We start from the raw sequence: 15,748 nt of genomic DNA, 5'->3' as shown, positions 1-15,748 counted from the left end.
ACAAGAAGAAAAATAAGCTGATATTATATGTCTACCTGTATTTTTGCCAGAGAGATTAAATCTGATACTGCTCACAGGAAATACAGAAATGGGGAACACATTGCACTGAGGGACTGCAATTGGCAAAATCTAGGCTCTCAGAAACTATCAGTCAAACGTCCAGGTTCTTTGACAAATAAATTATATTATGAGGAATGGAAAGGAAGGGAGAAGCAACGTCTAGATTAAAAGAGATTTAAAACACATCCCATTTTTAATAGAGTGAGATTGAACTATAGCGTCTAGGGATGCACACTTGGGTGATAAAAATGCCTATAGGAAAAATCAAGAAAATGGTTAATAAAGTCAAGATAATGGTTACTTATGGTAGGAGAGAGGTGGCTGTGATTAGAGGCAAATAGAAGTGGCTTCTAGGATTGCTGGCAAAGTTCTTTCTTGACCAAGGTAGTGTTTGTAAGATAATTTCTTAAGCCGTTCATTTGATTTGTGTGTTTTCCTGTATTTGTGTTTTATCTTACAATGAAAATGGAAACTTGCATAGCTGTTTAGCTCTTCATATGTATACCTTTTTATATTTAAAAAAAGTACAATGCTTGACCAAATTGGAGAATTTATCCTCAGATAACAAGAAGTCTAGAGGTAGACAGGGACTGATGTATTGATTCTCAGATATCTTCAGGGATATGGAAATTCTACTCTGTGTTTTTCCCTTGTTTGTTAACAGGGAGTTTTCCCTTATTAGCCTGGGAGTTTCAAGATCTGCCTTGTCTTATTCTTTGCGTCCTCTATATCTGGCATGGTGCCTTGGGCACAGAAAATCTCAATGTTTGTTGAATAAATTAATAGCCAGCCATAAAGAAAATGGCAATCGTATCTCCTAGGAGAGTTCTTTGTCTGGTTGAAGTGTGCCAGAACACATGATGATTAGCCATTTGAATGTCAAATTTCATTATTTTACTCTCTAGTATTTTGAACTTAATTATCTTTTGCTTACATATTCAAAATTTAATTTTTCAGAGAAAGAATGAGGAAAAGATAAGCAAGGAAAGGAGAAAGATGCCTCCAAAACAGCATTGTATGCAGAGTTGTAGCTCCCAGAGCGTGTGGTACTGATAATTCTGTCTAAAGGCATGCTCTTATCACTGGTCATTTTGGTTGGGCTGTTGTTAAAGGCCAATATTAGACCATTATCAGAGTTCATTACCTGGGTTGGGGGTGGGGAAGTGGTGGTGGATTTTACAAAGTACAGACAGGAAGCAGATGAGACTATAAGATTCTTTTGTAGCCTTGACTAGTTTTCCTGTGAAAGGTCTAAATGTAATGATAACATTTCCTTGGTTCTTTTCTCCAAGGATTGTTTTGATAATGAATTTGTTTTCCACAGTTTCAGAGGTCTCTGTGTTGGCCTGAATAGTTATGTGGACTTCTGCCATCATCTATCTCATTCCTTATATTTTCTGTTAACCACTTTCGTCTCCAACTTGCCATCTATTTTGTTTGTATCTTTTTGTAGTCTGTGTGAATTGTTTTTGTTACCTGAACATTTGTGCTTTAAGTGTGGAAAACTGTGGGGTTTTTTTTATGTTAATAAGATTGTATTCACAAGAACTGGTTTTTATAGCCCCTCTGATTGTTTAATCTCATCTATAGCTGTTTAAGTCAGGTATCCCTCCTTGACCCAAATAATTTTGTGAAATTCTCATGACAGTTTTTGTCATATATGTTCACTTATAATTTGGATTTTAACTACAAACATACTAGTTTCAGAATAGTTATTTCCCAGTTTTTGTAGTATGCTATTTATTAGACATTTTTAAAGTCACAGACTAAAATAATCTTGGGCCTAGCCATCATTCCTCTGTTTCCATAGTAAAACAAAATTAGTCATGTATCACCTGTGTTTATTGAGATATTATTGGCAGATAACATATGTAAATTCAGAGTTTACAGTGTGATGATTTGATGCTTATATATATTGCAAAATATTACCACAATAAGATTAGTTGACACTTGTATCCCTCACATAACTGTCATTTCTGTGTATGTGCTGATAACATATTAAAATCTACTCTCTTCACAGTTTTCAAGTGTATAATATAGTGTTGTTAATTATAGTCACCATGCTGTCCATTAGATCCCCAGAATTTATTCATCTTATACCTGGAATTTATACCATTTGACCAATAGCTTCTCACTTCTGCCACCACGTAGGCCTTGGCAACCACCATTCTACTCTTTATTTCTATGAGTTCAGCTTTTTTAGATTCCATATATAAGTGAGAATATAGTTTATTTCTCTTTCTCTGTCTGGCTTGTTTCACTTAGCATAGTGCAGGCAAGGTCTATCCATGTTGTCATGAAAAGCAGGGTTTCCTTCTTTTTTACGTTTGAATAATATTCCATTGTATTATATATACAATATTTTCTTTTTCTATTCATCTGTTGGTGGACACAACAGATGAATGTTTCCATATCTTGGCTGTTGTGAATAATGCTACAATGAACACATGAGTGTAGATACCTCTTTAAGATAGTTATTCCATTTCCTTTGGTTATGTAGGATTGCTAGACCATATGGTAGTTCTATTTTTCATTTTTTTTAGGAAACTTCATGCCATTTTCCTTAATCCTTGTTCAGTTTACATTCCCACCAACAGAGCACAAGAATTCCCTTTCCTCTTTTGATAATACTTATTTAAGCTCTTATAAAATGATATCTCATTGTGGTTTTCATTTGCATTTCCCTGATGATTAGTGAAGTTAAGCATCTTTTGATGTACCTTTTGGCATTCATATATTTTCTTTGGAAAAATGTTCAAGTCCTTTTCCTACTTTTTACTTTTTTTTTTGCTATTGAGTTGTACGAGTTCCTTTTATATTTTAGATGTTAATTTCTTACCAAATAGGTGGTTTGCATATATTTTCTCTTATCCCATAGATTTCCTGTTCATTTTGTTTATTTTGCTGTTTAGAAACTTTTTAGTTGGTGTAGTTCCACTTGTTTATTTTTGCTTTTGCTGCTTGAGCTTTTGGTGTCACGTACCAAAAAATCATTCCCAAGACCAATGTCAGGAAGCTTTTCCCCTGTTTTCTTCTAACAGTTTTATAGTTTTAGTTCTTACATTTACATATTTAATCCATTTCATTTTTTTTATGAATGGTATGAGATAAGGGTCCAATTTCATTCTTTTGCATGTGACTATCCAGTTTTTCCAGCATCATTTATTGAAGAGACTGTCCTTTCCCCAATGAGTATTTTTGGCTTCTTTGTCAAATATTAGTTGATAGTGTATGTGTAAGTTTCTTTCCACACTCTCAATTTTATTTAATTGATTTATGTGTCTGTTTGTCTGCCAGTACTATACTGTTTTGATTACTGTAGCTTTGTAATAGTTTCAAATCAGTTATTGTGATACTTGCAGCTTTGTTCTTTCTCAGGATTGCTTTGGCTATCCAGGGACTTTATGTTTCCAATGAAGTTTAGGATTGACTTTTTTTTCTATTTCTATGAAAAATATCATTAGAATTTTTTTACCCCCCTCCTGAAGACTTTTTTTTAACATTTTTAATTGAGTTATAGTCATTTTACAATGTTGTGTCAAATTCCAGTGTAGAGCACAACTGTTCAGTTTTACATGAACATACATATGTTCATTGTCACATTTTTTTTTGCTGTGAGCTACCACAAGATCTTGTATGTATTTCCCTGTGCTATACAGGATAATTTTGTTTATCTGTTCTGCATATGCCTGTCACTATCTACAAATTTTGAACTCCCAGTCTGTCCCTTCCCACCCCCTACCCCCTTGGCAACCACAAGTTTGTATTCTGTGTCTATGAATCTGTTTCTGTTCTGTATTTATGTTTCTTTTCTTTTTTTTTTTTTCAGATTGCACATATGAGCGATCTCATATGGTATTTTTCTCTCTCTTTCTGGCTTACTACTTTACATAGAATGACATTCTCCAGGGACATCCATGTTGCTGCAAATGGCGTTATGTTGTCATTTTTATGGCTGAATAGTATTCCATTGTATAAATATAGCACCTCTTCTTTATCCAGTTATCTGTTGATGGATATTTAGGCTGTTTCCATGTCTTGGCTATTGTAAATAGTGCTGCTGTGAACGTTGGGGTGCAGGTGTCATTTTGAAGTAGGGTTCCTTCTGGATATATGCCAGGAGTGGGATGAATGGGCCATATGGTAAGTCTATTCCTAGTCTTTTGAGGAATCTCCATAGTGTTTTCCACAGTGGCTGCACCAAAAACTGCATTCCCACCAGCAGTGTAGGAGGGTTCCCTTTTCTCCACAGCCTCTCCAGCATTTGTCATTTTTGGATTTTTGAATGATGGCCATTCTGACTGGTGTGAGGTGATACCTCATCATAGTTTTGATTTGCGTTTCTGTGATAATTAGTGATACTGAGCATTTTTTCACGTGCCTATTGATTATTTTGTATTTCTTCCTTGGAGAATTGCTTGTTTAGGTCTTCTGCCCATTTTTGGGTTGGGTTGTTAGTTTCTTTCTTATTGAGTCATATGAGCTGCTTATATATTCTGGAGATCAAGCTTTTGTCAGTTTCATTTGCAAAAATTTTCTCCCATTCCATAGGTTGTCGCTTTGTTTTATTTATGTGCAGAAGCTTGTAAGTTTCATTAGGTCCCATTTGTTTGTTCTTGCTTTTATTTCTATTGCTTGGGTAGACTGTCCTAGGAGAACATTTTTGAGATGTATGTGAGATAATGTTTTGCCTATATTTTCTTCTAGGAAGTTTATTGTATCTTGTCTTATGTTTAAGTCTTTGATCCATTTTGAGTTTATTTTTGTGTATGGTGTAAGGGAGTGTTCTAGCTTCATTGATTTGCTTGCTGCTGTCCAGTTTTCCCAACCCCATTTGCTGAAGAGACTTCCCTAAGACTTTTGATTGCATTGAATCTGTAGGTGGTTTGAGGTACTATGGAGATTTTAACAACATTTAACAATTAACAATTATTAATAATTTTAAGGGAAAATTTTTGACATCCTCTCTTTTTGCCTTCCTCTGGAAAAACTTCTGTCTGTAATGCTATACAATTATTCTTGAAGTGACATTAACTTTTATAAGAGTATCAAGAATAATTTATGTTCCTAAAATAGGAGAAGAATGCCAGAGGAAAGAGTGAAGGCTTGGGTTGTGCAAAATTGTTCTCTTTAAAGGTAACACATTTAAGAAGAATATATTGATTGGTAAATTTATGAACCACATGATTAATGCATCAATTGTAGAAATTTTTGTTCTTTTTCCTTAAATGATCAATATCTAGTGCCTTGGATCATAATGCTATTTTCATTTGATTTCCTAGCTTTTTCATATAGCACTATTACTTCGTTTAATCTTATTCTCGATTATATAATGGGAAAAAATGAAGTGTCATTTTCTTTCTCAAAATATGTAGTTATAAAGATAGTTGGAGAATTTGTGTGCACAAGGGTTTAGACTAGTTACTATGAATGGCATATTGAGCTCTAGGTAGAAAAGGAGGAAATAAGACTTTTAGTGTTTTACTGTAACTATATTTATAATTAATCATTTTTTGACAGTTTGAATGTTAGGTATTTGTCTTGGGGATTTGAAACAAATTAAATCTTCTCACTATTCTGTTCTGGAGCACTCTTCTGAAGAAAATTGTTACCATGTGTACTCTATTCCATGGTTCTAAGGATTTCTAGGAAAGACTTTCAATTTAATTTTTTTGTAGTAAACACCAAAAGAATTAAAAACTAGTGGAAAAACAGATATGTTTTAAAAATTAAAATACAATATAATTAGCACAATAGTAGAATACCAAGAATAATACAGTATAATTAGTGCAATAATGGGGCTACCAAGAGCCAACTCTTACTAGCTATAAAAGAGGAAAAAGGACATCCCAGGCAGAAAGAACGTAAGCAGTGGTATAGAGCCATGAAAGGCCTTCATTTAATACTAAGATGTTTGATGAAGCTTGAGAGTTCAGAAGTAGTCAGAATGTTATTAGGAAATTGCTTGCTTTAAAAAAAAATTAAACATTAAATATTTATGCTGGTTTTGTAAAGGAAGCCATTTTTAAAATAATAAAGACTGACAATCATTGACCAATGGGGTACTTGCTGACTAGTGTACTTGCTAGAATTACACATAAAAAAAGTATATGTTTGATACATGATATCATTTAAGGATAATTTGGAAGAATCCTGATTAAAAACTCTTCTCCATTTTCCTTTTATGATGTTTAAATGCTATCATTAAATAGCTACCTCTGTCTTTGAACTGAGTTATTTTTTAATGAACGCAAATGCTTTGAGGCAAGATAGCCATTAACTATTATCCTTCATTGTCATAAAGTTCTTGTCTAAAATTTCATTTTGCTCTTTAAGCACTTTAGAGATTAATATTCTTATAAAATGTGATTATTCCAGCAGTTAAGTGTGCAGCTTACAAATGGTGGCAGGATGAATTATCCTCTTTTCTATGCTCGTAGCATTTTGTACAGGTCTATTTTGTTGCATATTAACTATTTGTTTACCAACCTGCCAACTTCACTGAGTTGTGAAGATTACCACACTGCTGAACTCTACTTATAAGCATGTAAAGTGTATTTAATTCATGTCACATTCAAGGGAATAAGCCCATGTCTGTAACCACTAAAATATACCTATGTACAGTTGCTGAATTCGGTTACATTTCTTAATTATTTTTTACTTAGAAGATTTCCATTTATAACATCTTTGGAAATAATATACTGAATTTTTAACAAGTATTAAACTTTGCTTCTCAATGATAGTTACAAAACTAGACTATATTATCTATATAAAGCTTTAGTTAATCTGTAAGGGTAGGAATCTTGTTTTTAATTAGTGTACTCCTGGTGCCTGGAGCACAGTAGCTATTCAACAACTGTTGATCAAATGAATGAGAAATCTCATTTTTTATGACTTGTATTAAGCCTTGACGACTATTAAAATTTTTTTCCATTGTGGGTTGACAGAACTATAGTAAATTGTTTAATGCTTTCTGAAATATAGCCTGTTTTGAAAACCATGGCCTTTAATTCCTCAATTTGCCCATTTGAAAGCTGAGACACAGTGTTCTATTTATGCAACATATATTATTCACAGAAGGGGAAGATTCTGGAGAAAAGTTTTTGGTGTTGTTTTTTCAAAACAGGAAACAAATACATTTGTTAATGTTTGATGCTATGAATTTTAGAACTTTAACCCCTAAAGAAAAGTTAAGATCAGGAAGTAATTTTTCAGAATGTTTTACTATTTGAATAATCAACAGGATGTGTATGTACTGTTGTAGTTAAATCAGTAGTAATTATCACTGGAATGTTTGTTTTTCATATCATCTTCTCTACTGTTGTTGTGTAGCTTTGGATGGACATTGGCTACCGAAGACTAGGAAGCAATTCAAGGTTAAGTAGAAAACTGATTATGACTAGTAGTTCAAGGAAATTGAATTTCTAAATAACTGTAGCTATGAACACAGCAACAAGTGTCGCTGGTTAGGAATAAAAACTTAATGTAATTTCTTAAAATATTTGATATTGTGAATTACCTAAAAACTAAGAAAGCAGATGATATTTAAACATATAAAAATTAAGCAATACTTCAGTTAGTCATGGGTAAGTTATTCTATATTACATTAAATAATTTTCTGGATAATGAAAAACTTGCTCTTTAAACACTAGAATATTGTCTCTAGCTCATTTCTAATACATTACTTTCTTAGTGAATATAGTGTAATATTTCACCCCTTGATATCACAAATTGATTGTTTTTAATGATATATGTAGGATAGAGTCCCTTACAACTGCATGCCTTCCTTCTTCGCAATTTTTCTAGTGCTAATTGATGCGGACTGTGAACTTTATTTTCTGATGGATTATCTTTTTTGTGGGGGATTACAAAGGGTTCAGGTAGGAATGGAGAGGGAAATGTTCTTCCTCAGTCTTCAGAAAAAAAAGCTTAGACTCCTTCCCAAGATATACAAATTCTTCATGAACCTGCCCTTGGCAGAGAAGGTGCTGGATTTGGAAAATCATTTTATAGTCATTATAGTGAAGACTGATTTATGCAGTAACTCAAAAAATGCTAAATCTAGGGAGAAATTTTGGTGAGGAACACGGTGTTTGCATGGTCTAAAGTGTCTGACCGTAGATTGCTTATTAGTTGCAAGGGAAAATATGAGGTACACATTGGAGAAATTAGACCTCATTAAACAAAAGTTTGGGCGAACAAAACTGACATTACCAGGGACAGTAATTCTGGGTACAGCAGTGTGAAGAGTTCAGAAATTCCTTTCCCCTAAGAACCAGTATAAAACTAGACAAAAATTGTTGAATACAACTATTACAGTGCTCTGGAAATGGACTAAAAGCAAACAACAAACTCAGAAGCATTTATTCATGCTAGAACTTTGGATAAGAACAGTAGAAATCTGCAGTGTTCTTACCTGGGGTTGCTCCCATCTTTCCCAAATGTCAGCTCTGTCAGTGACAAATAGTTTTACCAGGGAGGGGCTGGCCAGAAAACCAGCAGCTTTGATGCCTAAAGGGTGGAAAGCTTAAGCCCACAACATCATTGTCAGTAAAAATAGTATTGAACCTAGTAGGAAATGAAAGGAAGAAGTCTCTGACCCTACTTGTCGAAGTTGTAATCCTCTTTGAGGGTAGCGACAGACCAGCCATAAATTAACAGGAAAATCTTGGCAATGAAAGAGTCATTTAATGGCTAGATGAGACTTCAGACCAAGATGGCAACATAAGAGGCTCCTGAATTTCACTGTTTCGCAGACAGCTACACTTGGAGCAATTCCCTATGAGAGAAATCCAGAAACTAGTTGAGTGACTCCTATACTTTGGCCTCCTGAGAAAATTACCCACATTGAAATTGGTCGGAAATATTGAGATACACTCTTGCCATAAACCCCACTCCTGGCACAGCACCATACAATGGAGAGGGAACCCCCAGCTCCCAGCTTCTCCCTGCAAGGGTTTGGACAACACATCTTGCACACCAGCTTTTAAGGCTCTCACCTGAGGGATGGTCTTCCCAAACTCTGAGCTCTGAAAGCCAACAGAACTTGCATTCATGAGTCCCACAGGACTATAGCACACAAAGCAGTTCTTAATGAATGCATGAGCAGTCATCGTGGTTATCCCTCTGAGCTCAGTGCAGAGGGAGCAGACAAAAACACCCAGTCTCCCACGTTTCCCTAAAAGGGATGTGACTGAATACTTTACAAAGTTCAGATTCTAGTTAGCATGAATCTAGGTGCTGACTGCTTTCCTCACCAGAGCCTAAAAGAAAAAAACTCACTTCAGCTTTCATGGCACATAAAGACTGAAGGTAAAGGTACGTAAAAATATATATCATGCAAATAGAAAACAGAGGAAAGCACAGATAGCTATACTGATATAGACATAATGGACTTTAAGCCAAAAACTGTAATAAGAGACAAAGGTCATTATATAATGATAAAGTAGTCAACTCAGCCAGAGGTTATAACAATTATAAATATTTAGGTACCCAACACCAGAGCACCTACATGTATGAAGCAAATATTAACAGATCTGAAGGGAAAAATTGACAGCAATACAGTAATAGTAGAGGACTTTAGCACTCCACATTAACAGTGGATAAATCATCCAAAAAGAAAATCGATAAGGCAAATAGGACTCAAACAGTACATTAAACCAGATGGACCTAACAGACCTTCCATCCAACAGCTGCAGAATGCACATTCTTCTCAAGCACAAGTGGAACACTCTCCAAGATGGATCGTAAGTTAGGACACAAAACAAGTCTTAAATTTATGAAGATTGAAATCATATCAAGCATGTTTTTCAGCCAGAATGGTATGAAACTAGAAATCAATAATAATAAAAAAACTTGTAAATTCATAGATGTGTGGAGTTTAAACAACATGCTCCTGAACAATCAATGGATCAATAAAGAAATCAAAGGGAATTAAAAATTATCATGAGACAAATGAAAATGTCAACACAAACACCAAAATTTATGAGATGCAGCAAAAGCAGATCTGAGGGAAGTTTATAGTGATAAATATCTACATTAAGAAAAAAGGAAGATCTCATATAAACATCCTAACTTTACATCCCAAAGAACTAGAAAAAGAACAAATGAAACCCAAAGATAGTAGAAGGAAAGAAATAACAAAGATCAGAGCCAAAATAAATGAAATAGAAAGTAAAAAGACAATAGAAAAGATCAATGAAACTAAAAGCTGTTCTTTTTTTAAAAAAATAAATAAATAAAATTGACAAATCTCTAGCTTGACTAAGAAAAAAAAAGAGAAGACTCAAATAAATAAAATTAGGTATGAAAGGGGGCATTACAACTGATACCACAGAAACGCTAGGGATCATAAGCAACTACTATGAACAATTACACACCACCAATTAGATAACCTAGAAGAATGAATAAATTCCTAGAAATATACAGCCTACTAAAATGGAATGATAGAGAAATAGAAAATCTGAACAAAATAATTACTAGTAAGGTGATTGAATCAATAATCAAAAAGAAAAGTCCTGGACCATATGGCTTCACTGGTGAAGCCAATCAAACTCTTCCAAAAATAGAAAAGGTGGGAACACTTCCAAACTCATTTTATAAGGCCAGCATTACCCTGATGCCAAAGCCAGACTTGGACACTGCAAGAAAAGGAAACTGCAGACCCACATCCCTAATAAACATAGATGCAAAAATCCTCAACAAAATATAGCAAACCAAATTAAACAATATGTTAGAGGGTCATACACCATAATTAAGTGGGACTTATTCATGGGGTCCAAGGATGTTTCAATAAGCAAATCAATAAATTTTTCTTTTTACAATGGCTAATTTTATGTTATGTGATTTCGCCTCAATAAAAAAAAATTCTTAAAAAAATTTCTTTAAGGTTGTAGAAATGCTCCATATTTAAGAACAAGACATCTAAGTGGAATATCGAGCCTAGAATGAATCCTGACTGTAGGAGAAAAGCTCCAAAGAATATCATCGAATCAGTGGACAAAAATTGGAATACGGTTGTAAGATTAGACTTAAAATAATGTGATGAAGTTAAATTTGCTGAGAGTGATAATAATTTGGTTAAGGTATCTTTATTCTTAGGAAAAATAGATGGAAGTAGCTAGGGGTAAATCATGATGTCTACACTCCAATGCCTCGAAAAAAAATAGTGTAGTGTAGAAAGAGTCAGAGAGGGCATCCTAGCACAGGAGTACAAATGTTAAAGCATTTGGAGCAAAAGTTTAACAATAGATGAATCATGGTAAAGGGTAGATGGGTGCTCTGTGCACTATTCTTATTCTTGCAACTTTTCTATAAACTTTAAATTATTTCCAAAGAAATATTTGTAAACAATCTATGTATCTGTGGTCTAGTTTAATAAATATAACATCATAAATATATTTGAAACCTCTTATATATGCCTACTCTTCCTAGACATAAATACTCTCCCGAATTTCGTGTTTTCAGTCCTAGCCATACCTTTATTTATGCTTTGTATGTCTTTATATCACTGTCTATATATAGTAGAGCTTTGTACACTTTTAAGCAAAATATAAATGCTATCATTCTATAGGATCACTATATACCTTACTTTCCTCACTCAGTATTATATTAGGGAGAGCTATTCATGTTGATGTATGTAGCACTAGCCACTAGCTCTCCTTTTTTCACTGCTGTCAGGGTATCCCAAAAGTCTTAGTGATGTTTTAATCTATCTTAAATTCACAAGTATAAATACTAAAAACCTATCCACAAAATCCTTATCACTTGAAAATTGTATTTAAATTTTCAGATAATTATTTAGTTTTATAAATTTTGAATATTAAATTTTTAGTTTTAATTTTTTGTTTCAGTCAGCAGTTGACATCTTCAATCAGAGGAAGCTTAATAATTTTATAGCGTGATTTTACTGTAATTTATTCTTTCATTCTTACATTTAGTATGTGCTCACTTTTTTCATTACTTAAATACGTGCAAGCTATCTTTTTATACTTATCTTCGTGGGTACATAGGAGAGAGCTTCTGTGATAAATAAGTAATAATGAAATTACTGTAAAAACTAGGTCATCAAGTATGTGCATCTTTTTTTTTTGATGTCTCATGCTTTTTATTTGACAAGACTCAACACCTTGAAATCTCTAATGAGAATGGGATGTAAAAATATAATACAAGGGAAAAAAGTTCAAAATTTTGTAAAGCTTGGTAGGTACAAATCTTGTCAATCTACTTCATTGGGGGTAATTGTAGGTTTTCACTTCAGAACATTAAGATGGTGCAGAGATATTGTGGGGGGAGGATGGGCACAGGGTAGCTGATCTGGTTCCAACCATCCCACTCCCCTGCCCCTGGATTCTGAATTTCTGTCACTTTGTATCTTTGGCACTTTAAACACTGGATCTCTCCTCATGAACAATCTAAGAAGGACTCAGTGGAAGGAATAGTTGAGAGTTATTTTCCAATAAGGTGCCACCCAGAATGGAAATCCCTCCAACCAACTCCAAATTCTCTTTCCAGGTCATTAATCTCATCTACTCTCTTTGGAGTGGTATACAAAACTTAGGTAGACCAGAAAGCCTCCCACTTTGAGCCTGGGGTCTACCTATAGAGTTAGGCAGCTTTCCACCTGAATTTCATCAACGGGAAATGCTGTGTGTCACATTCCTTCCAAAATGGATGAACCATGAAAATATTGTAATAAATGCCATCTTCAGTCTTGTCCCTTTTCACAGAGCTGCCCAACTTTTGGTGGTTGAGGTCAAGAAGAAAACAGGAAAAACAGAACATTGTACAATTCTATTGATTGAACCAAAACCCAAGATACCAGGATTAACCCAACTCTCAGGAAAAATAAAAAAGACAGTTCCAATTGGATTACAGGACATAAAAGATAACAAGTCACCACCAAATAAGACTTAGAGGCTTTCCGGAAATGGACAACTTTCTGAAATGCTTGCCAAAACTCTTCGTTAAACACAGTACAGATTATTGGATTGATGAGGGAGTTTAAATAGCCTAGCCAGGTGAAAAAGTAAAAAAAGGGCTGGGTGGATCCAGCAGGAGTCCCAGCAGATGGAGAGGACCGGAGATGCAACAAAGAAGGGCAGCCAGCAGACGATGAAGGCCCCCAGAATGAGCCCCAGGGTTTTAGTGGCTTTCCTCTCTTGAGCTGCCAAAATCCTCTTTCTCTCCAGGACGCTGTCAGCAAGCTTGATTTTCACATGGTTGAAAAAGAGAGGGGAACCAGTGGAATGAGAGTGCCTCTCATGAAGGCTGGGGTTGAGCGAGCAGAGCAAGGACCCCGCTGAGCCTGTGATGAGCTGGGCTGTGGTGAAGCGCTTCCCTTAGAGCAACGACGGGTTCAAGATGCGGTTCCGGGCGGCCGTAGAGGATGACAAGCAATACAAACAGGATGTAGAAGGCCCCACAAATGGAGTAGATAGTGTAGGAGATCTGAGAAGTGTTCACCAGGCAGTCCGACATCTCTTCATGAGCCTTGGCCTGCAGCCAAAAGAGAAGTAGGATAGAGATGCAGACGGAGATGAGCCAGATGATGGCAATCATGGCGGCTGCATGGCCCGCTGTCCTGCGTTTGCTGTACTCCAGGGCGTCCGTGATGGCCCAGTACCTGTCCAGAGCAATGACAGATGCAGGATGGGGGTCGTGCAGCATGTGATGTCCGAAGACAGCCAGATGTCACACAGGATTTGGCCAAAGTGGGTGTGGCCAGGTGTGGGTGGTGGTGTATGTGATGCTGATGGGCATGACTAAGATGGAAACTAAAAGATCAGTCATGGCCAGGGAGCCAGTGGGATAGTTGGCTGGAGTGTTGAACTTCCTGGTCAGGATGATGGTGGTAAGCACAAAGGCGTTGCAAAGGACTGTGGCCAGTGTGATGATGGAAAGGACCACTGCAAGAGAAATCTTGAGGGCTTGGAGGGTCCCTGGATCCCAAGCCTCTGGTCTGTGGCATTCAGGGATCTGTTAGGAGCCCCCTGGAAAAGGCCTTCCATTGACTGGTTTGGTGGGGATGTTCTAGGAGGCTCTCTTCCCACAGACTCAGACACACACAGCTCCCTCTTTCACAGCTGTCCAGCTCACGGAATAAGGTCATCCTTTTGTTTCTTGCCATCAGAAGGGACCACCTTGCAAAGACCTCGACTATTTAAAGAACACGTTGAAGTGACTGCTACGTGGAAGTTAAAGGTCTTTCCCCAACCAGATAAATCCCAAGATGTCTCATTGTTCTGGAACTTTGCCCAGCAACTGGTCAGGCTTAGCTGGATTTGTTAGACATTTATCAGGATATCACAACAGTGTAGACAGTACTCTGGGATTCTTGCCTTTGGCATTGTGGCTCCTTCCAAAGCTTGAGAGAGAAATGTGTTTAATGAGAACTTCAGATTCTCCCTCATCCTATTCTGAGAAGATTCTGAATTTCAGGTTGCCTCTGGGAAGCTTTCAAAACTGGAGACAAAAGAAAGTATCAGCTGATTCAGTGAGGCAGGCCAGTTAACAGCTCACAGCCTTTCTAGGTTTGTCTTGACACATCATGAGATATTTTGGTTCCTGTCACACTGAACGTTTTGAGCCCGCTCCCGGACACGGACACGCAGGTGCGGACCGCGGGCTCGCCCTCTTGGATCCTGCTATCTGGAGCAGCGCCTCATCTCCCTGCTGGCTGCCTCCTCATCTCCACCGCGCCCCCCAGCCAAGCTTCAGGCGCCACCCACCCAGCCGCCCCGGGGGCTCTTCCCTGGCCTGTGTTCTCGCAATCCCCACCTTCCTCCGCCCTGTGGCTCCTGCACGCTCCTCTTAAGTATGTGCATCTTAACTTCATTTGAATTCCTCACAGCAGTATGTATGATAGTTCCATTTCCTACCACCCTCATAAAAACTTAGAATTGTGAGGCTTCAGTTTTGGCTATTTTGATAGGTTTAAAATCATGCCTCATTAATTTATTAGGCTGAACTTTTCTGATTATTAGGGTGTTGGAGCTTCTTTTCATATGTTTATCAGCCATTTTGATTTCCTCTAGTGTAAATTTTAAGTTCATGTTTTTTTTCTGTTGCTTTTTTTCTTTTGATTTTAGTGGGGATTTTTAAAAGGATATTTTGGACTCTTATTCTTTTGTATACTTTCTAGGTAATTCAGTCTGAGACTTATCTTCATTTTTTATGTTATTTTTTGATGGAGACATCTTTAATTTAATATAGTTGAATTTATCAGTCTTTTCACTTATGATTTGTGTATTTTACGCTTTCCCTATCTGAATTTATAAAGATATTCTATGACATCTTTTACTAAAAGTTTTTTTATGCAGTGATTTTTTTCTTTTTTTTTAACATTTTTTATTGATTTATAATCATTTTACAATGTTGTGTCAAATTCCAGTGTTCAGCACAATTTTTCAGTCATTCATGGACATATACACACTCATTGTCACAGTTTTTTCTCTGTGATTTATCATAACATTTTGTGTATATTTCCCTGTGCTATACAGTGTAATCTTGTTTATCTATTCTACAATTTTGAAATCCCAGTCTATCCCTTCCCACCCTGTACCCCCCTGGTAACCACAAGTCTGTATTCTCTGTCCATGAGTCTATTTCTGTCCTGTATTTATGCTTTGTTTTTGTTTGTTTGTTTGTTTTTGTTTTTTAGATTCCACATATGAGCGATCTCATATGG

General features: G+C 36.1%; 1 protein-coding gene and 1 pseudogene across 2 annotated transcripts in view; one reads left to right on the top strand and one right to left on the bottom strand.

The window, feature by feature from the left end:
- The window catches only part of SBF2 (SET binding factor 2), a 393,567-nt gene that overhangs the window by 196,055 nt on the left and 181,764 nt on the right, over window positions 1-15,748 (top strand). The window lies entirely within an intron of this gene.
- On the bottom strand, window positions 9,457-14,471 carry LOC140698619 (5-hydroxytryptamine receptor 1D-like; annotated as a pseudogene).

The sequence above is a fragment of the Vicugna pacos genome, chromosome 10, assembly GCF_048564905.1.
Source record: "Vicugna pacos chromosome 10, VicPac4, whole genome shotgun sequence".
In the NCBI taxonomy this organism is placed as follows: Eukaryota; Metazoa; Chordata; class Mammalia; order Artiodactyla; family Camelidae; genus Vicugna; species Vicugna pacos.
This window is presented reverse-complemented; position numbering and strand designations above follow the sequence as displayed.